The 22,540-nt window shown below is 45.7% G+C and overlaps 1 long non-coding RNA gene across 1 annotated transcript in view; it reads left to right on the top strand.

Moving 5' to 3' along the window:
• The window catches only part of LOC147149538 (uncharacterized), a 222,652-nt gene extending 200,517 nt beyond the window's left edge, over positions 1 to 22,135 (top strand). Inside the window, exons 5-6 of the long non-coding RNA XR_015086344.1 lie at positions 13,850 to 14,005; positions 22,011 to 22,135. This is a non-coding gene — a long non-coding RNA (uncharacterized LOC147149538). The remainder of the gene's footprint in view (positions 1 to 13,849; positions 14,006 to 22,010) is intronic.
• Positions 22,136 to 22,540: the final 405 nt, after the last annotated feature.

The raw sequence follows: 22,540 nt of genomic DNA, 5'->3' as shown, positions 1-22,540 counted from the left end.
GAGTGCTGCTCCCTCACTCTAGGATTACATTGGGAGTGTCATGACGTCCTAATGTGCTTCGAAAGAGGCTAAATCTCACTGCAAATTCCTCTATGGCAGCTTTTTCCCGCCAAACTTTTCAAGGCACACACCCCCTTACACATCTTGACAGAAAAACGCAACATACGGCACGATTTAAAGGGAAGCACCACAGCACATTTGCAGTATCCAGTGAGAATTGGAAATTGGACCTCAATTGGTCATCGATTTGGTTGACTTTAAAAACAAAAGAGAAAAATTACCATTGTTATTCCAAATGGCAGCCGTGGGCAATTTAACTCAATTTTGCCAGTCTGTCATCCGTCAGCAGCCTGGATACCCGTCCGTCACTTTTCGGGACCAAACGATTTGTAATCGTCAGTTCGTCAGTCCATCAGTTAAGTCTGTCAGTTAGTCCGACAGAAGTCCGTCCCGCCTTTACTCCAACCCCAATCAGCCAAACGGGCGTCCATCAATGACGGACCTCTCAGTCAGTCACATTAGTGTGGTTTACACTGACGGATGAAAACCCACTTCCGTTCGTGCTCATTCCGCCAATTTTAAAAAGTGTCCCGTCAATCATCAGCAAAACGGACGGCCGTCAATGATGGACCCTTCCGACCGTGACATTAGTGACGATTACACCGGTCCGTCAGTCTGATGTCGTGCCCACCTCTGCAAACTGCTGGCAGCAATGTGGGCAAGCTCGCGTGGGTTTTCTTCTGGTATTCCGGGTTCCTACGACATTCCGTAAACACACGAAGAAAGCACGTTGGGCGTACCGAAGAGTTTGTCTACGAGTCTCTGCGTTTGTCTGGCCAGTCCAGTTCCATTTTAACTTAAGGTTGAAAGAATTTGGTCACGCGGTAGAAGCAAAACCTAAGCAAACTCATGAAAAAAACAACAAAACTCTTTGAACGGTCAAAGCGACATATTTGTTTTCGTCTGTGCGCTCATAAAACCAGTTCCCATGTTTCTTCGTTAAATGTCTGTGACTTGTTTTTGTCAAAATACCACAAACCTAAAGAATGATATCTTACTTTACACACCCTAGTTCTTGTCTTGAGGAAGTTAGCCTCTGCAAAGGCGACTACAGTTTTTTTTTATGCATCGAACAAAGCTCAGAGCAGCTTCACTTAGCTCCGGCAATCACTTGATCAACTAGCCTAGCAGTCCAGTCGGGGGTGAAGAAGCCTGGCGTGGGGGGTACTTCAATGTAAATGAACCTCCGCTGTTTTCTAACAGTGGGGTGGAACTGAGGACCATTGGTCTCACAAACACAATTTCCAAAAGGCTTAGCTCACAAAGACAATGCTTGGCGGTGTACTATCACATTTGACAAGTGGACATGGCAGCTCAGAGACCCAACAATTTGTATACAAGAAATTCAAAATTCATTTTTTTTCCCCCGATATGGACCATTGAAAGTGGAAGGTCCCCGTAGGGATCCGGAACTCTTTTTTTTTTTGGTCCTCTCACGTGCTTTGGCCCCGTAAATGTTGTGCGCCTGAGCCCGCATGAATGCCGTGCGGTGTCACACAGACTCTATAGTCGGCCCCGTTTGGCGTTTGATGTGACGAGCGGGCGGAGCGTCCAGGTCGCGGGGGTGTGCTTTGACACACTGACGAGAGCGAGGCCCGCGGAGCGAGAGGGACTCCTTGATGTTTGTCCTGTCCATGGCTTTGCTCGGGGGAGGGCTCCGCCTGGAAGGGCGCATCAGCGGGCTCCTCCTTGTCTGCCTGCCAGCCAGCCAGCCAGTCTGCTTGCCTTGCTTGTTTGCAAGGCAGCCGCTGCCTGGAATGCCGTAGTCGCTGCAAGTTAAGTGCCAGTGAAGGGATGCCAACGGATCAAATGAAAAGGGAAATGCAGGCGATAGAATGTGAATAAAATTGGGAGTGGCCCTGGCTTGAGGCGCTTGTCTCAGGTTCAAGTCTTTTCAATGACTATTGAGTTGTGGGCAGGTGACCCAGTCACCAGTCAAGGCAACCCTCGGGACGCTTCAACTTTCTTGTTCTGATCCAATGAAGGAATGTGGAACCAAAATCACATTCAGTGACCTCAGCCTCGATGGGGTTTGAAGTCAGGAGATTCTTCTGCATGTCAAAGTGCTTGTTTGCCGTAATTGCCGAATACATCGAACGGAACTTGCTGAGCAGGAGTGTCGGCAAGTGCACAGGCGGTCGGCGCTTGCGATGGTTAATGACGTACGTTTCAAAATTACAAACGGCAAGCAATGAACTCGTACACGTTACTTTCTCATTCAATATTTTATTTTGTTTCGCATTCATGGTCTTGGTGTGTTTTTGTCATCCAAATATTCACTGGAATTGTGGCATTTAAATACTGCATTAGTGAAGCTTAGAGCTTTCAGACTTTTCAGACAAACAGGATTTCCTGTAGCGGATGAGAACAAAGAAAAAAAAGGGTGCAAAAAAAAACCTGCGGTTGGGGTGAGGCGCGACGCTAGGTGCTGCGCTTCGGATCTGGGGAACATGCTTCTCTTTGTTTTTTGTTGGGTTTTTTTTTGTCATACTTGCATGTCCGCTACTGTAGGTGTCAATAGCACTTTCTTTTATTGATTTATTCTTTCTAAATTCAGGCAAATTGATGCACTTCAAATATTTTCTGACAGACGAAAAAAAAAGAATCGCCATGTTATTCTTTGTCGTAAATTGATCCACATTTCTTTCTTAGTCTTTGTTAATTACAATGTAATGCAGAGGTGTACTTTGAACAATTTCCTAGGCAAAATCATACGATTTATACTTGTTGTGGAGAGTGGGCCGTGGGCGCAAAATGTGTTCTTCTTAAGCCTGTATGTCGTCGAGCGGCAAAGGCTTGCGACTGTTGGCAAACATAGTGAATGATGTTGTTTTTTTTGGTCAGCTTTGGTTCAAGGTCGCAATCGAATTTTGACCACGTTGAAAATGTGTTTGCGCAAAGAAAAAATGAAGCTGTCAGTGAATGCCTGGCGAACGTCCTGGCAACCTTTTGCGGCCTTGCGTCCTTCCGCGTAACTTCAAAGCAACATATGGGGACGGATGTCACGAGGGAGGCTTGACCAAATGAAATGTGCTCTGCGCGAGAATGTCCAGGTGATGTCTTGTCTTGCGTCGCCACAAGGTAGTAATCCATTAAACAAGGCCCCCGTCTGGGGATTAGGTTCGGCCTTCGCGAGATGGCTCCTTCAGTCTGAGAGCGGGCCAAGGTGTGGGTCAAGCACTTAGTAATAAGCTCCAGTGCGCTCTAGTGACTTGTTGCCGTGGTTACCCGGCCATGCGACATCTCCGTGCGTCTGCCGGTACACTCCCGCGTGTGTGTTCCTAAGTCTATCATCCACATCCTTTTTCCCGGCTTCCCTGAATGCGCGTGGCTCGTGTTGACAAGTTGCCGTGCTTCCGGTCCTGCCGACGCCCCCGCGAGAATGATATCCTTCAATTTAAGAGCGCCGACGTTCTTTTCAGAGGGTTTTAGTTGCAGCGTGTCCACCGATGACGTCTGCCTCGCCGAGCTTGGCGCAGAATGCTGATGCGGCGTTTGTGTGCGTTGCATGATGGATGACACGCATTGATGCGCAGCCTCCAAGTGATTGGGGAAGATTGAAGATGCCCAATTCACTCACAGCATATTTGCTTTTCATTCTATGGCATGCAATCCGGCGGGAGAGTTAATCAAAGGGGGGGGGAATATATATATATATATATATATATATATATATATATATATATATATATATATATACTTGCTGCATTTGCCAAATATGTTGCACAGTCGCGAGCTGAGCTGGGCAAAGTCACTTGCGTTTCTTTTTGGGTATCAATTATGTTGCGTTCTTGCCTGGCTTCCTTCCTTTACCCAGCCTCTTCCCTCCATCTTTGGAAGATTACAAAGGTCTACATCAGGGATGGCAAACTAGCGGCCCGTGATTAATTAAAAAAAAAAAAAAAATGAAAGAAAAATGATTGATTGTTTGTTTTTTATTATAAATATGTTTCCTCTACAACAGTGGACCCTCACACAGATACAGGTAGAAAATATTCACTTATTTTCCAATTCAAAAAAATTAATAAAAATAACACCCACGTGTCGTACAAAATGTATATTGGAGGCGTTTAAAAAAACGCGAATAATTTTCCTACGCATTTCAGTGGTAAAGTAAAAGTAAAGTAAAGCCGACCACCTGTCTCACTTCTTCTTCTTGCCTTGCTTTTAATGAGTATGTGCGCTTAGAAGATCACCTCCCACTACTTGGAAGTGCTCAGGGATGTTCCGCGTTGTGCATTACAGGAAAAAAAAAAAAAAAAAAGTAGGAAAAATGTATTGATCATTATGTAGGCGTGCAGGATAATGACTGGTGTATTTGCTTGTTTTTCTCCTTGGGCTCCTTTCAGCACATTGAATCATCCAACGTTAATGCGTCAGATGATTTTGTCCTTGATTGATTTTTTTTTTTTTTTTTTTCTCTCTCTCACAGTGCCAGCCTGATTTCCTTTTGATGAGCCGCTGCGTAATTCGGGTTTGGACCGATGGATAAGAATACTTTCATGTCTCGCTAGTACATCCAAACATGGTTTATTTGCCACAAAGACGTGTCTGAAACGACCAAAGTAAACTTCTAATGGAAGTTATAGTTGGGGAAATAATGATTTGGTACCCTGCTGAATTTGTTCTGAAGTTTGCTCACTTTATTTGCAAGTTGGGCTCATGCTGATCCACCAGCCAGGGAAAAGGCCTTAAATATTGCCAACATACAAATTGGTGCAGTTACATCATCTTCCAATAACCCTTTCCCAAAGGTCTTTGAGCCGCGAGTGACAGACTACAAGAAACGAAGAGCTGACTGAGAAGTTTGATAAGCAAAATGAATGAATGGAAAGTAATGAATCTGCACACTTACAGATTCCGATTCCAGATGTATTGTCATTGTCGCAGAAAACAACAAATTGCTTGGAGCGTCGACACTATTTAATTCAACAAAAAACAAAAGTACCAATCGCTGTTATGCATTGTTCTAGTTGCAGCTAAAGCAGCATCGGAGGGCATGTGAAAACTAGAAAATAAAGTGCCAGGCAAGGACAGATTGTCAAATTCATGAAGGTGGTGTCACAGTGCAACAATGCGTAGTCGTGATCCAAGCTATTCTCCTGGTGGATGTGGTCATTGTCCATGGGAGGGGGGCAGAGAGGGGAGAAGAGGGGGGACGGTGTTCAGCAGTCTCACAGCCTGAGGACGCAGGCTGTCGGACGCCCTTGTCGTCCGGGCGTGCGCGGACCGACAGTACGCCGTCTAGTTGTCACTCCGTGCCGCTAGAAGTTGCACCTCGGTCCTGTAATCCGTCTCATCGTCGTTGGCGATGTGTCCGAGAACCGCGGTGTGGTCGGCGAACTTGACGTTGAGGTAGGAAGGGGAAGAGGCGGAGCGGTTGTGGGGGAATCGAGTGTAGAGGAGGGGGCTCGGCGCACACCCTTGGGGGGCCCCAGCGCTGACGACAAGAGTGGAAGAGCTTTTATTGTCCACTCTAACACTCTGTGTGCGATCTGCCAGGAAATCCACCGTCCAGTTGCACAAGGTGTTATTAAACCCCGGTCGGTGGGGTTTAGACGAGAGTCTGCTTGGCCGGATGGTATGAAAAGCCGAGCCGCAGTCCGCAAAGACGAGCCGCGTTCTTATGCATCCTCGGTTGACTGGCTCTCCCCGTAAGCAAACTGATATGGATGGTGTGGTGGCATTTGGCAGGGACGGAGGCGAGTGCCACAGGCTTGTTGTCATTCAGACATGTGACATTGGATTGTTTGGGAAGGGGAACTATTCTCGAAGCAGGCTGCGACCCCTGACGTCCACGGTGAAATATTGGCGCCGGAGGTGAAGACGCCCGACAACTGTGCTTTACAGTCTTTGAGCAGCCGTCCCAGCGCTGCATCTGGCCCCGGAGCCTTCCTGGTGCTTAGGGGAAGGATACGTGGGATCGCACGGTCTGCGTTCTCTCTGTCAAAACGGCCATCCAAGATGTTTCGGAGGAGGCGGCGGTCACTTTAAGTTCCTCTTATAGTCTGCGATTGCCCTGATGCCCTCCCAGACCTGCTGAGGCGTTGCGGTGTCATAAAACCTGGCCCGAGTATGCCTTTTGTTCTGTCGCTTGCCTGCGCGGCTGTCGTTAATGTGCGCCTCTTGGCCTCCAGACTGAATAGCGCTATTCCGAGTTTAGATCAATTCTTTTAGTTGAATTTCATTTGTAATCGAATGCTTTTTTCACTCACTGAAATGCACAAACTTTGAGCATTTCATAAATTGTTTTGTTTTGGGTGATATTCTATTTATCAACGTAATTGATAATCAACCATACACTTGGAGAATGTAACTTTTTTTTTTCGGGGGCGGCGGGGGGCTTAAGTGAGCAAATTCAGCAGGGGATGGAAAATGCATTTGCCCCTCTCCGTCTTCATGTTTGAAGTGATGCAGTAATTCATGTTCGCCCCCATGTTGCGCGATCCCCCGAAGCTGGAAATGGCCTCTGGTGGTAAATTTGAATTGTTCAATGACATTGAAATTGTCTTTCATGAATCCGCCATTGATTTGACTTTGCTAGAAAGGACCTTACCCGAGGCCATGTGCCACAAGTGGCCGCTTGAAACGCTTTGAAAGAAAAGTTAAGTTGGAATTTTGCTCAGGAGAAATTTGGTGAAATAATTCTCCCATAACCACTTGGTAAGACGGCCGACGGTGGTTCCTTTACGCACGTTTTCTCAAATGTTGTCTCCAGAAATCATAATAAAGATGACCGGTCCTTGGCTAGTAGTAAGGAAGTTTATATGCATTTTTCACGCTAACTTAAAACATGTTTTAGTCAAAGGTGAAGCATTAGACTTCCATCAGGAAAGACTCTTAATTAATTAATGAATTATTGGAAACTTTTATTTTCGACCGTTTTAAGCTCTCTTTTAAAAGCCAGAGCTCGCCCTTTTGAGGCTCACGTGTACGCTGGAGCCTCTTCCGGCGGACTTTGGGCGAGAGGCGGGGTACGCCCTGGACTGCTCACCCGTCATACGCAGGGGATCCAAACGCTCGTTCTTGATTGGAAAAGCATGACTGGATGGATGGTGAGAATGTTTCCTAAATAACAGTTAACACTGGGCTCAGAAGTGGCGATCTTCACCTAAAACTTGGATGCAATGTTCTCTCGTAAGCAGTCAAAACGATCAGACGAGGAGAAAAAATGGCACGCCAATGAGCCAGACTGTAATTTCCCCCATGCATAGCAGAGCGGAGGACCGGGGGCCCGGTTACCATGGCGACGCAGTATGTCTCCAGAATTGCTGGTATTGATCCGCCGGGGCTTCAGCGTCGAGCAGGAGTGAGAAGAAAAATGTGTGTGTGTGTGTGTTTTGGGGGGGAGCTGTAGGGAGGTTGAAGTGAGACCACGCACACACATGCACGCACAGACGCACGCACGCACAGCATCGCAGTCCACTATTTTTATTTTTGGCCCATTTCAGGCACGTGATGACATTTTGCTTGAGTGTCGGTATGGTAAGTGTTTTCATGTGATTTCATGCGCATCCATCACCTGAACCCCTAAATGTCCACTAAAACCCCCAAAGATGTTACCATGATCTGATTTCCACCTACATTTTTCTTTGTGCAACCATAGAATCAATACCACGAAAAAACACTCAAGGCAAGCAGCCAGTGATGTAATCCCACATGTCATAACCAGTATTATTGGCGGTGTGGTTTTGGTTGATATTGTTCAAGGTTTTCAGAACTTTTTACACACATTTATGAATACACGTTTGAATTCCAGGTATTCGACCTACAGCCTGCATAGTAGCTTTTATTCGGTTAGTATAATACAGCATGGATATAAAATCACAATCGTCAAGGAGATGAATTACAACAAAAAGAAAAGAACCACTTCCATTTGGCTTGTGGTGGTATTTAAAAAAAAAATAGAATAAAATAAAAACGGGAAGAAAAAAGTGAAGGCCGTTCAAGTTGTCAGATGAAGGGAACGCTGGCAACGTTTGGAGTGGATGCGCGAGCTGAATTCCTCTCACGCCGTTTGAAAACTGTAATCCCAGCTGAAAGGTCAAAAGTCTCAGCAGGTTTTTTCTTTTTTTTTTATTTGTGTCTTTGTGCTGCCATTTTAAGCTCCCCGACACGCTTTGTACCACGTTCAAAGAGCAACACGAGGGGTCTGTGAGGGGATTAAGTCGGAATGATGACGGCAGAGGAAGGTTGACGCGCGTCCATGCGCGCGCATGCCCTTGCGTGTACATGCGCCTTGTAGTCTGAAAGTAAGAGCGAGCAGACATGTCTACTCCTGACTGAAGGACGACCATTTAGTCAAGGGGCTCTTGGGTTTGGACGGATGGTCCCAACATGGGCTTTTGAGGTTACCAACGGCACACAAAGGAGCTAATTGAAGCAGGGGCGCAAGAACACATTGTCACACGGCACCAGAAGGCACACTCAGTACTTACCGATTTGGGATTTATATGCATGGCCTAGAAGTATTTTCTCATATAAACGATGACAGTAATCCTGAGTCGGTTTCTGCATTAGCCTCGATTCCAGAGAGACAAGGGAGAGAGGTTTGTCATGAACTGAGGCCCCCCTGTACTTGTGACTCCTGGAAGTAGAAGGCTCCCATCAGATATGGTTAGCAAAAGGTTGCTGGGCCTCTCAAAAGTATACGAACACCCTTGCAGGGTCTTCTTTTGCCCGCCCTCCCATTAGTCACCCCGGAACTACCTTTAGTAAAGTGTACAAGGTTTTTATGTGGACAATAGCATATATGAACTGAGATAATTCCACATACCAGTGCTATATATTTTTTTCCGTGGTGAAAAGTTATGCGTCTTATTTGAGGGAGGCATTTATTTTTCATTAGTTTGATGTGCCATGCATATAATTCATATAGTATGTCTAAATACACGCACACGCACACACATGCATGTTAAAAAATAAATAACAAATACATTCAAAATAAATGCCTGCTTCAAATATACAATATATGCCTCTCTTTTTTCCACCCAAAAAAAAAGTAGTACTGGTATATAGAATTATCTGAGTTCACATATATATGCGTGACTTAGTATAGCGTTGCTGGCATCGCTGGTCACATGGTGATGTTGACTGCATGCCTCCATACTTTAGCTCCAGTCTGGCTAATGTGTGCTCGATGCATGAGAGGTCCCGTCTGCTGTCATAATGAAAACTCATTAGATGAATTAAGCAGGCATTAAGCGCAGCGCTGGCCGAATGTTTTATTGGCGAGATCACAGCCGCTGTGGCAATGAAAAATGGCACCGCTCAGCACAAAGCACACGCGGAGCGTTGCGCAACACAGCTTCCACCCAGAGGTGCGCTGGAGGGGGATTGAAGAGCCTCAATCACTCTACCAAAAAAAAAAAAAAAAAAAACACACAACACACACAACTAATCTTCTGTACCTCCACAGCACAACAACACCCCTCCCACACTCTCCTGCCCTCCATCCTACTCTACATTTCCTGCAGGAGTGGAGGGGGAGGTGGTGGTGGGGGGGGGGGGGGGGGCGCACGCAATCCGCACAGTACGCCGCGTTTGTTTGTCTCCGCGACGCGCCCGTGATTTGCGCCGGGAGAGCCGTCAGGGCGCGGGCCGAGGCTCTGAGGCCCGCGCGTTTGAGCTCAAGGTCTGCGCGCCGCGCTCCCGAAAGCTCGGCTGTGCCTGAATGAGCCGCTAACCTTGGCATCCAAATCGATAGCAGCCAAACTCTTTGAAGGATCACGCGGAGCTGGCCTCCGCGTGCTCCGCGTGGACGTCTGTACTCTGTAATTGCTGCTTGTCCCGACTCCAGAGAGCTGCACCGCGCCACGTCGGAGCAGCTCCAGGATGGAGGTTTCGGTTCGGATGAAGACATTGAAAGCCTCGGCCTGCCGTCCCTGCTAGCGGGTGGATGGTGGCATACAGTACCTTCGTTTCAAGTCATCCATTTTTCAGTGCGTGTGGGAGGCTTGCGCGCACCAGGTTGGCGGCTCCCGTGTGCCACGCGTGCCCTAATTGAAAAATGTCTTGGAGTCAGCACTTGGACAGGCAGACAGACTTGTCTCCGGTCCAGCAATACAGCGACGGCTTTCTAAAATGGCCTCAGTCAGTCATTGTGAGGGCAAAGGAGTTTACCGTGCAGAAGGGGCCTTTATGTATCACTTTGAGGTTGAGTTTGTTGTTGGAGCGGACCAATTCTTGCGTACGGGCTTTCGTGTCTGGACGGCCCGAATCAGAGCACGCGACTCAGTCTGTAGCGCGTGCGTACGGAGTGTTCCATTTCAATAACGACGCGTGTTAACGTGTTTGCAAAAGCCATTACTTGTTGCACCCGACTGCTTATACAAGTATGTTTTGTGACATGAACTAGCAAAGGTTACCGTCTTGTGAACAGTGTCAGCTACAGTACTTCCGCTACGGGAACAAGTGCACGTTGTCTTTCCGTAGGAGCGCTTCATACCGGGAAGTGCTATTTGAATGGAGTAAGTGTTGCAAACTTGACAGCATTCTAGATAGATCATGTATTTTTTGCCTTTATTATTTATACCATTGTTATTTCCAAAGCTGGGCATTCCGCCAGTGAGACGGACGCCCATTTTCTCGGCGGAAACTTCAGAAATAGACAGACTAAGCGTAGCCCATTTTTTTCCCGTCTATGTAATTGGTCCATCGCCATACTTAAACCCTATAGAGCATTCCCTACTCAAGAGGAGATCCACCCGAACAAGCAAGAAATGAAAAATGCAAAGGTATGAAAGCATCACTCTTTTTTTTTTTTTTTTTAATTTCTCTTCTTGGATCAGAGAAAGTTCTGCAAAGGACTGTTTGAAAATTCCAATTGCCAAATAGGCGTGGTATGGTTGCGTGCGTTATCAATATTTCATTGTGACACAGCGTCCTTCCATTAACGTCGTCATTGTGTCGACCGTTTCAGCGTCTGCTTGCTGCGTCACCCCGGAGTAACTTGCTAAAGAATGTTCAACAGACACAAAAGAAGAAGAGTCAGAGTCAGCGCGCATCTTGGATGAAAGCTGTGGAGAGAGAGAGAAAACAGCTCCTCTCTCACACCGAAAGCCGAGTGATGGCAAGGCTCGCGACGAGCGATACATTCTTCCGATTGGAGCCACCCGTCATTTTTCTTTGTCTCTTTCTCGCTGCCATTCCTTTCCGCTCCCCGCTGTCCTCATTATTTATCTTTAGTCTATTCCATTACCAAGCCTCCCTGCGTCCCAATGCCTTCCTAGCTTCTGCTATTGATTTTCATTTACAGGTTTTCATCCCTTTCACTCCCATGTCTCCTCGCCTCACCTCGGCGAGAGAAAAAGTCGCGAGCGTTTCTCGTGCTGTTCTTTTGTCGGAGGGTGGCAAGGCCTCGCCGCGACAAAGAGCGCGCCGCGGCAGGTGAAGAGGTCCGTCGGCAGCGCGGCGCTATTCACAAGCCAGAAAGGTCACCTTAGCGCTCTCGCGCGCAGGTGGCGAGCGTCCACAAAGCTTTCATGGCCAAAGTCGTTAGCGGCAGATGAAGTGACGTCCAAACTGTACACTCTGGATTTTAACACTAATCATACTATTTGGACATCCATCCATCCATCCAGGTCTTTGAAAATTACATTTTATTTTGGTTTTGAACATTTTATTTAATTGCTCTAGCTTTTAAAATCATCTTGGTTGAGGAGCTCGGATTAGTAATAAATGTTTTTTTCTTTTTAACTAGATTGTGGTTGAATGTCTGTGATTATTCCCCCCCCCCCCCTTTTTCCCCACTTGTTCAATCGGCATTTTAAGAAGTTACAGTAGTACATTGTTGTATGAAGTGACATGAACAAGAACATGCCGAGCGGTGTGAATGTGACCCGAAGACAGGAAGAGTGACATCATCGAGGCAGCCGGGTGTCTGTAAAGGTGTATGATATGATTTTGATACTATTGTGGATGAACTCTACCAAAAACTATTCTGGTTGACTTTGCAAAGGCAGACTTTTTGATACAATTTGCGTATTGTATCTCGTGAGTGCAGGCGTACCTAATGGAGTGTCCAGTGAGTCCACTTCGCTACGCAATCATGTCATCTTGTCGCTTAGCCAACGAGACGTCAACGCTTCCACTGTTTGTTTTGACTCGCCGAGCCAACAAGGAAGTGAGTGTGTACCAGCGGATCAAAATGTCAACTATGAAGGCCGATAACGAAACGGCGGCATTACGCTTGTACTCTCCCGCACCTTATTCAAACAGGCTAATATTGATGCTGGTTATTAATTGACCAGACAGGGTTATCGGAGGAAACGGGCTGTCATACTCTTGATAAGGACCGACGCCGTCTCTGCGAAAACCATCGCCGCCAAGGTGCCGCTCCACCGACTTCTCTCTTACAAAGGGACGCACGCGTGAACATCCGGGAGTGATGTGAAGAGTTCCAATGCAAAAGCCGACAGGCGCCGTTTCGACCAAAATAGAGCCGCGCCTCCGAGCGGACTGCCTGTCATGGCCTGCAAAACCAAAAATGATGGAAAAACTTCAAAGATGACTGATTTGGTGAAATCAATGTGACTTGTGCCTACCTTTTGAGGTTAGGATTGAGTGTTCATTTAAGATGACTAAATTGAACACAAAAAAACTAAGGAATAGATTTCTGCTTATTTGTTTGAACTTTTTTTTCCTTTAAACATGTCCTCGTTTCCTTGGGGAAAAAACGTCTCCACATTTTTCGTATTTGCCCTCAACGGTACCCCTCTGCGGTGACATCACGGGAAAAAAACCCCAAAGAAAATGCAAAAGCGTCGAGTGAAATGTTTTCGATGCTCACTGACATACAATCTTGCGCGCCGTTTCAACCTCTCAAGTACTTTGTGAAATGAGAGGTGTACAATATTTGTGTCGGCCCGGACTGTGCCGCCCTGGACTTTTGAAGCGTCCGCTGTGCGGTTGTGCTGCCATGGGATCACCTTGCGCACTTTGCCACACTCACCTGCGGCACCACTTTGTCGCTTTCCTCTTTACTGATTGGACAAATTCGCCTTGTCCAGTAAAAACAGGAGTCTTTGCCCCTGCGGTCTGGCATTACCAAGAGTCCCATTATTATCCTCAGTGATCGCTCTGAGACATGACAACACGCGTGGACAATGCCACTTGATCACGCACACACAGAGGAGACAAACGTAGATTCCCCGCCGCCCCTCCCTCCCTTGTCAGAAACAGGCGTCCAATCTTGGCCAGTCTGTAATTTTATGGCACAACAAAATGAAAGGGTAATTTCAGTGGCGCGTGGAGGTAGAGGCACAAGTGGGAGGGGGGCGAAGGGACAGGGTGAAGTTTGGCGTCTGAAAGGGCTGCGGTGATGATGATGATGATGATGATGATGATGATGATGATGATGATAACAGCAAGAAAGAGCCGAGAGAAAGGCGCTTTGACGTGGGCTGACAGCCTCACGCCTCACCAGTCATCTCAGTGGGCGCACGAGGCAGCCCAGTCGCAACAAAACTGGCAATTTCGATAGTTCAGCGGCCTTGGTCAAAGCAGTGCAGTCGGCTGAGGGCTTTTACCCGGTTTCAAGTCGCTCGCTCGCCCTCTGCGCCCGTCCTACCGAAAATACATGTTTCAAGTTTACAGGTGATTCTCGTGAAGCGAGTCCACTCCGCAGTATTTGTGGCGACAGGCTCACAAACGAGGCATTAAAGCCTTCAAAAATTGCTATGGCATTTGTGTTCTGGATTCCAAGTTGACAGAAAACCCGGAATGACAAAAAAAAAAAAAAAAAAAGCACACAATTCCTCACTTCCATTTCCAACTTGCTGTCTTTCAGATGCAGGATTTTCTGCAATGGCGCCGGCCAAAACAAAATGGCAAAGTCGAGTGGACGAGGATCATTGTCTTCAATTACCCCAAGATGGGACTGGCCCATTGTAGAGAAACAAGCGCAGGGCTTCCACTTATTACAAGAAAGACCTCCAGAGTAATGGTGAGTTATATTTTAGTTATTTGTTTTTATACCGCTCTGAAGAAAATATTGCATTACGTGAAACCGGTCTGTGGCGCAAAAGAAATCAGTTTCGCTTAAAATGGACAACCAGTGTTCCCAGTTGTCATAGAAAAAGATGTCTGCCGTTCTCCGTCAAAATACACGAAGGCATCAAGAATGAATAAGAATAAGAATAAGAATAAGAATGCCTTTATTGATCCCACAGTGGGGAAATTTTCATTGTTACAGTAGCAAAGATCACAGAGGTCACACAGGGGCGGCGGCATAATGTGGCCATTAATGTATAACATTGACGGCAAACATTTAGAATCAAACCTATGTAGATATACGCAGTAACATGTGTATATACACATGTGTATACACACCAACACTCTGGTTCAATTCACTCACGCAAATGCCCAGTACGGGTACAACTTTGTCGTTATATTTTGCGACTTCTCCGACCCCTTCCGGCGACGAGTTTTTTAAAAGAGCAACGTCTCTAGAGACTTTTCGTTTGTCAATATAATATCAATCTACCTCGAAAATGTTGTGTTATGCGTGTATGCATTATTGCAGGGGTGTCGACGTCCTCTTTGTCACGAGCTACGTTGTTGTTCACGTTTCTCTCTAGTTTTGAAATCAGAAGTCGAGGATAATAGTTTGTTCAAGTTACTTTGAAAATGGGTTTGCTCACCAAAAATGCTTGCGATATCTCAGTTATTATTCATTACATATGACAAGTTGAAATTTGGGACACATTGTAGCAAGGATCTTGGAAGTTGGCGGCGCACATGACGTACTTTCACGCGCCACAAAAAAAGAGGTTGGCGGGCCAGATGTGGCCCCCGGGCCCTGAGTTTGACAACGGTGTATATTATTATCTCACGCTTTTGCCCTGCGTTTATGCCACCTGTGCGGCGCTGCGTCAACATGCCGTTGTACACGAACATTTTCATATGAGGGAATATAAGGCTTTGGAAAGCTGTTTGGAGATAAAAAATAGGAGACACATCGTTGTATAAGTGCGCTCCATTAAACAGATTTTTTTTTCAAATTTACATTTATTGGACCGTATGAAGTGTTTTGGGGAGGAAAAAAAAGTGCAGCGATATGAGCATTTAAGTTGATTTGGAACTCGTTTGTTCATGCTGACACGAATAGCGAATGGGAATTTTGGGTGCGAGTCCGAGCTGTAATAGATAGATGGCATGCGATAAATGGGCCGCTGTAATATGGGGGGGGGGGGGGGGGGGGCTTTAGAGGTCGTAACCTTGAGTATTGATCAGGTTTTGTCATTTCCATGGCGACCGGAGGCTCACTCGCTCCCTCTCTCTCACATTCACACTTTCTCTCTGAGCCGCTGCATTGCATTAGATCTGAAATTCAGAACGCGCCTTTGCTCCTTCCTTCATTATTTTTTTCTTTTCTTCCCTTTACTTTTTCTTTCTTTCTCCCTCTTATTTTTCTACCCTTTCTTCATCTCGCCGGCACAGGGTACTGCTGCATCGATGCCAAGACGCTCATCAATACACGCACACGCACACACACACACACACACACACACACACACACATACACAGCTGCTCATCCAAGCACAGGAAGAAACTGAATTAAACCTTAAAAACAATCTGGGCCAGCCAAGAGCACAATTCATCATGATCCGTGTGTGTCAGAATTGTGTACATGTGGTGGATTTTGCGTCTGCGTGCGTGCGCGGGCGCGTGCGCCAAATGCAGAAAGCGTCTCTCAGCAATTGGCTAATTCAACGACATGATCCAACACTTACTTTTGTGCCTGGCAGGATTCACTTTGAGTTCATTATTCTGTACTGATTTCTTCCCTCATCCCAGGAGAGACTGCACTAATTCTCTCTGCGCTCTCTCTTGTGCATCCTCATTCATTCCCCTCCCATCCACCCGGGGTTGAAGTCAGGCTGTTTACTTTGTTCGGGGGTTCGCGGAGTCGAAGGGCGGCCCCCTTTTGTGAGGAAATGATTTTCTCTGTGCAGAGGAGGACACTCCAAATCATCTGCAGCAATCTTGGTAATGGCCCTGAGATGCCGCCGCCTTTGTCCCGTAATGGTGACAGATGACTGGCCGGGCGGACGGGGGGGCTGTCCTGACGCCTTGCGGATGGCAGACGGGGGCGCGCGCACACACACACGCTTGCATAAGACACCACTCCGCTAGCAGTCGGCATGATTGCCGGTAATTGTCTCTTCTTGCGCTACTGTGGCGTTGGCGCTTATCTTGAACGTTCCCCCTTCAAGGGGGAGTTTGAACTTATCTGTCCTTTTGGAGTAAAGATGTCACAACTGAGACACCCCCATCATCTCCCCCCGCCTCGCTACATCACCTCTGCATCCTTCAAAAATAGGACCTGACGCCTTTCATGTTGCTGCACCCTTTGTTAATGAGGGGAAAAAAAAAACTTTCTACCACCTGGTCATTCGTGGTGGATTTGTCTAGAAGTCTATACGATTTGTCTGGAAATCTATACTCTATCGTGGTGGAAGGCAGTCTCCAAGCGCCCACTTCACAGATCCGGGATCACCAACTTTACATCAGCCGCCCGTGAGGGTCTGCTTGCAGTTCCTCATAATCGCACTTCGACCTCCCGCATGGACTCCAGAACGTTTCTTCTTCCGCCATGTCAAGGACCGCGCGCCTCTCGCGTGCTGATTTTGAAGGGAATGATAGGAGTCGCTTGTGTGCGCTGCGTTCGCGCTCACAACGGCGCAGAATGGAATAATAGCCACATCTCGAACAAGTAGCTCAGCAATATTTCTAAGTGTCCTCCATTTAACAAAATTTAACAACATTTTAAGAAGCTCCTACCGGGGTATGCCTTGGACCTGATGCTCAGCATTTCCATTCAAATGTACACATTTGAAAGTGCTTTACGTGGGCAGACAACAACGTACGAGACTTTGTCGAACAGACTGACGTTGACCTGGTTCAATAATGGCGCTCGTGTTGTGCCAGTCTTACTACGTGTAATGCGAAAGAGTCGTGTTCGCACACTCGTCTCGAGAACATGACTCCGGATCCTAAATGTGCGTAAAGTTGGACTTTTAGCCAAACGGGGCTAAAAACACGTGTTCGTCACAAGATCAATGAGCGTGAATGGAGGCAGCCGGTGGCCTTGTCCCGGGCCTGCCAAGCGCTCAAAGGTGTCAACTTCACTCTGAACTGGATGCGCGCATGCGTGCGTGCGTGCGTGCCTCCCTCCTTCTGTGGCGTTGTTGTTACTCGATTCTGGTGTTTCCGTCCTTGCATTTTCCATAAACACATATCCCGATTTAATTGTTTGTCATATACTGCATCCACCTTGGTCCAGAGGCGTAGGTGGCTTAAAGGGAAGTCAACCCAAACAGATTTTTATCGAGAATATGTTCTATGCAAGCCCATTAGTTGAAACAAGGGATTCTGATAAATATTGCCTTTGTGAAATAAGAGTTAATCCAGCCGTTTTAGGCCCTCTGGAGGCGGCCATTGTGCCACTTCACTGTCGACTGAAAATGACATCACAACTGCTCAGGGCTCAGGTAACGACCAATCACGGCTGACCTGTTTTCTGAAGCTGAACCGTGACTAGTCGTTACCTGAGCAGTTGTGATGTCATTTTCAGTTGACAGAGGTGACAAAATGGCCACCCTCTGAGATGCCTAAAAAAGGGCTGGATTTTGCTGCTTAAATCATATTTCGTGTTAATCATATTGCCTTGCTCCAACTAGTGGGCCTGCTGGGAACATATTCTTGAAAAAAATGCGTTGGGGTTGATTCCCCCTTTAAATCAGGGTACGATTGATCTAAAACGATGTTTCTTCAAGCTTTCAGAGAGTATTTGTTATTATGAGTACAATGTATTATTTGAATATATCCAAGCAAGAGCACTGTTGCTTTTTGAATGACATCTGACTCAAGATAGCAAAAGTTAGCCCAAGTTAAATTGGTTAAACTCTTCATTTGGTTATTTATCGGTTGGTAATTTGAAGAAAATGTTCATGAGACATCGGTTGGTAAACCGAAGACATTTTTCTGAAAACGTTCACGGATTATTTCTCAATATTAATAGTGAATTTGCCTGTGAAAATTCTCATTCATCTCAGCACATTGAATCAATCGCAACTGGACTGTTCTGGTTGTCTTCGACGACGGGATTATTGTGACACTGTGTGCGGTATCTAGGCGAGCACCCAGTTCATTTTTGTAGGGTACAAGAAGTTGGCCACATGTTATTTTTGCAGCACGCTGTAACGTGCATGATTTCCCACACCGCAAATCAGTTTTCTTCTCCCAATGGGCTGATTATCAGCTACTCTTACTTTTGATCAAAGTCGTTAGAAATGTTGTACTTGAGGTAATTGTGATTTGACGTGATTCCCATATTTTAGCGGCCATTTAAGCAATGGCCCCGTACGGTCGCCTAGGAGTGCAGGCCCCACTTGAACCGTCGCAGTCTTTGTCCATTCGTATTTAATTGCCCCTGTCTTATTAGCACATGTCACCAGTAAGAATCGAAGGCAAAAGGATGTGCTCAATGGTGGAGCTCTCATTAGGAGATGGCCAGAAGCAGGCTGGAGGGCAGATTAAAAGGCCCGCTGTAAATATTGGCGGCGGGAGGAGCGTAGGGGGGAGGGGATTTTTATTTTATTTTTTTTTCCTTTTTTTTTTTGACCACCGTGGTGGATGTGTTGTACTTTTCACAACCTGTAGGTGGCGTTTTGTATGGGTCTGCAGAGTGACGTTCAGTTCTATCAGCGCTTGTTCTCAAGGCCTGTTTGCGAAGGTCTTGGACTGTAGCAGCAGAACAACCAAGCAAACTATCCAAATGTCAACCCAGGGCTGCTGGATCATGAAAAAAATATTAATCACGATTATTTTGGTCATAATTGAAATTACGATTATTCAAACGATGATTTATTTTTTGTTACAAAAGAACAGGTTTAAACAAGGTAAAAAATATTAAGACAAAATTCTTTGAAACGCTATAACAATTTAAGTTCGTTTTGGACCCAACAACATTTATGAAATTAATTATTTTTAAAATTTTTTAAATTATTTTTTTATTTTTTTTTAAAGTGCCAATGTATAAATTAAAGTACGGTTTCCTTGTATAAACAAACGAGTTAACTTGCTATGCACTTATAAATTGCCAAAATAGTAAACTGCTTGGAGTAAAATGCCAATTTTGACAGAATAACAGACATGCAATTCATCTATACATTTAGACCTTTGTCTGGAGCCTTTTTTGTTTTGTTTTTAAAGTAATATTTACACATAGTAAACAAAGGTAAAGTTATTTGCTTCTGATAAACTATAAATGTAATATGCTGATTGGGTCAAACTAATTTAAATGTTGACTGTTACATATCAGTATGTAATCTATACAATACTTCTAAATTACAGTAGGCCATATATAAACTGTCTTACAATATAAGGACCAATAATATGTTTGCAAATTGCATTTGAAGCAATTTGAAACATAGTATAAATGCAAAAATCCCCAAATTTATTTAAAGAGGCTGAGTGAGTGGGCTCAGCCTCAGACTTTGCCTTCTTCAAGGCATTTTTCTTCGCATAAATATACAGTATTTTCTTCACTAATTCTATAGAGAAAAAATGAAATAAGACTGTCATTTTTTTTTTTTACAGAGCCAATAGTATTTGGGGGGGGAGAACACGTTTTTATGAAATTTGACAATGACCAAATGCTAAAAACTGTAGTCATTGAAAATGTGTGAGAACCCCCCTCTAGGCAATATTTGAAATGAAAGCCTCACCGTGGCCGGACTAAATGCGTCTCCTTTTAGGACCCAGAAGCTGTCAAAAAGCCTCGGCCGCGACCAACGGGAAACGGATACATCGCCGCAACCATTGAAGCCTCGCAGCGAAAATAAACAATTAGTTAGACGGAATAAATGGGCTCCCGACTATGCTTAGTCCGTCTATTTTTAAGTTTCCCGTCTATCCTTTATCGCCTACAAAATGGGCATCCGTCATAGGCGGACGCCCATGATATTGGTCATCTGGAGTACACCACCAACTACGGAGGCAATAAAAAAACGCTTTTAAGAACCAATTTTCCTCACCGTGTATGGGGTCTTGCACTTCAAAAATCAGTTAGGTTGTTCAAAAAAAGAAATCAGCATTTCCTCAGAGAATCAAAGTCTCTCCAAGAATTTGGCAGAATCAAGGACAAGCTGCGGTTGTTCATTCTCCACGGTGAAAAGCGTGTTGTCGCAAAAGTAACTGGTGGCTCTTGACTATCCAAATCAATCACATCAAGCAGCATGAAGTGGATCTTCACTGCTGACCTTCATCTCGCCTCTTTCGCCGTCAACAACTACTGGCTCTTCCATAGCTTATGCACTGTCCACTATGGCCTAAATATTTGGATGAGAGTCCAGATAAAAGCTGTGCGTGCGTGTGTGTGCGTGTACGCAAGGTGGGTCACTTGATAAATGACGGCAAGGTGGAATAGACTGGCGCTGCGATGGCTTCAGCCTTGTAAAGATGTGACAAATGACGGAGCACAAAGTATTGATTTCAATCTCTCTCTGGCGCACTGTTCTACTGCGAAAGCCCTGCACACGCGCCTGCGCACACACACGCGCACGTATACAAATATAGTTGCATGTGTGCGTGCGGGATAACAGAATGTGCGCACCAAACATTCCTATTCTGTGCACGGGTGTATCGGTGGCGAGTGTAATCATTTGTGTATCAATGCTTTGTGCGCTCTGTGTGCGTGCAACTTGTGTGCGTGTGTGAATGCGTGTGTCTTCCCATTTCCACTGCTAGTTGTGGCGTTAAGATGCCGGCAGGAGTTTCACGTATAACCAGCCGTGTCGCCTGAGTGTGTGTCTTTGTACGTATGTGTGTGTGTGTGTGTGTGTGTGTGATGTTTATTTTTTGTATTCATACATACATATATATACAATATGGTTGTTGAATACAGCGATATTGATATTATTGCGATATTTAACATGTACCTAATGAAATGACTTTTTTATTATCAATGAAATACATTTTTTTTCATGCAGCATAATAAGCAAGCGCGACGTAGTCTTAGCTAATCAATTGTAATTTCCCTAGACAATGTTTAAGTATTGGATGGTGATGCACATTTAAGTTTGCATTTGACGGGTCAAATTGATATAAAAGCAGACGATTCCATCAGAAACATCTTTGCAATATGCATTTAGCAAAGAAGCGATGTTGATATGGTTTCGATACATTGTGCAGCCCACATACATAGAGGGGGAGGGAGAGAGATGTATGATGAGGTTGAAAAGCACATAGAAATGAGTGTATAATACAGATAAAAGATATTCCACTTGTATAGTGTTATGAGGTGTCATGTTTTGCGTCTTAAAAAGGATTCAGTGTCGGTTTTTGCTTTTGAATGTGACACCAAGGCGCTGACAAATAGGTCTTCATGAATTATTCAGCCAGCAGTGTCCTGTGGTTGGTGTAAGCAAGCTCTTCCACTCCTGCCTTGCCGCAAAAAAGTCCCGCGAGTGTCTCCAAAGTCGGGACAATGGCCGCATGGATAAACAGTTGGTTTTAGTAAAAAAAAATATATAAAAATAAATAAATAAAGCCGTGACCTCTCACAAGACCGGGGGGGTTATTAGCGTTTCCGCCATGTATATGTGGTTCAAATTGTAGCAATATGCCAAAATGCACCTCTAAAATGACCCCATAGCAAAATAGCTCACTTCCTGTAGCGATGGGCATGGCAGTTCTTTTAAGTGAACTGAATCCTTACAAACAGTTCATCAAAAAGCACCGTTCAAAAAATGAGTTCACCAAATCGTTCAATAGTCTTCCATACAGCCCTCACGCACCTTGAAAGAAAAGGGCACTTTTTTTGTTATCGAATGCTGCGTTGTTGACGACGGCTCAGCATTCAACGCGCTCATCTCAAGCAGGCTAGCTAAGAAAGTGCTTCCCCTTGGACTAACTCTGCAACAGGGTGCTGGTTTTCCTCACAGACAAACCCCAGAAAGTCAGAGTTGGCACCCAGACGTCAGGCACAAGCACGCTGAGCACAGGGATGCCCCAAGGCTCTGTATGCAGTCCTCTCCTGCATGATGTGCATCTGCTCCCTGGATGACAGCGCCATCGTCAAGTTTGCTCATGACACAAAAAGTCATTGGCCTGATCACCGATGTAGAAGAAACAGCCTACAGGAGTGAGGCGACTCAGCTGGCGAAATCGAGATCGACATCGACTCGGGGCGGAGGGAAGAGCAGCTTGCACCCCTTGCCATCAGTGAGACACGGAGGATGAAAACCTTCAAAGTCAGAACGATGGTTTTTTTCTCCTCTTGTTTATTTTTTTTTCACGCGAGAGGGTTTGGTGTCATGTTAGGCCACACCTCGCGTGTTTGCGGGCTAAATCTCGGCGCTGTCGCCGCTTCTCGATGTGAGACCAAGCCCGCTGAGAATCGAGACACCCCTTCGTTCTCGTGAATGTGCACAACCAAGAGCTCATTAAGGGGCGAAACGAGGGTTAAGGGCAA

The sequence above is a fragment of the Filicampus tigris genome, chromosome 3 (genome assembly GCF_054856515.1).
Source record: "Filicampus tigris isolate MCC_2025a chromosome 3, RoL_Ftig_1.0, whole genome shotgun sequence".
NCBI classification, from domain to species: domain Eukaryota; kingdom Metazoa; phylum Chordata; class Actinopteri; order Syngnathiformes; family Syngnathidae; genus Filicampus; species Filicampus tigris.
Note: the sequence above shows the minus strand (reverse complement) of the source record. Positions and strands in the feature narration are given on the sequence as shown.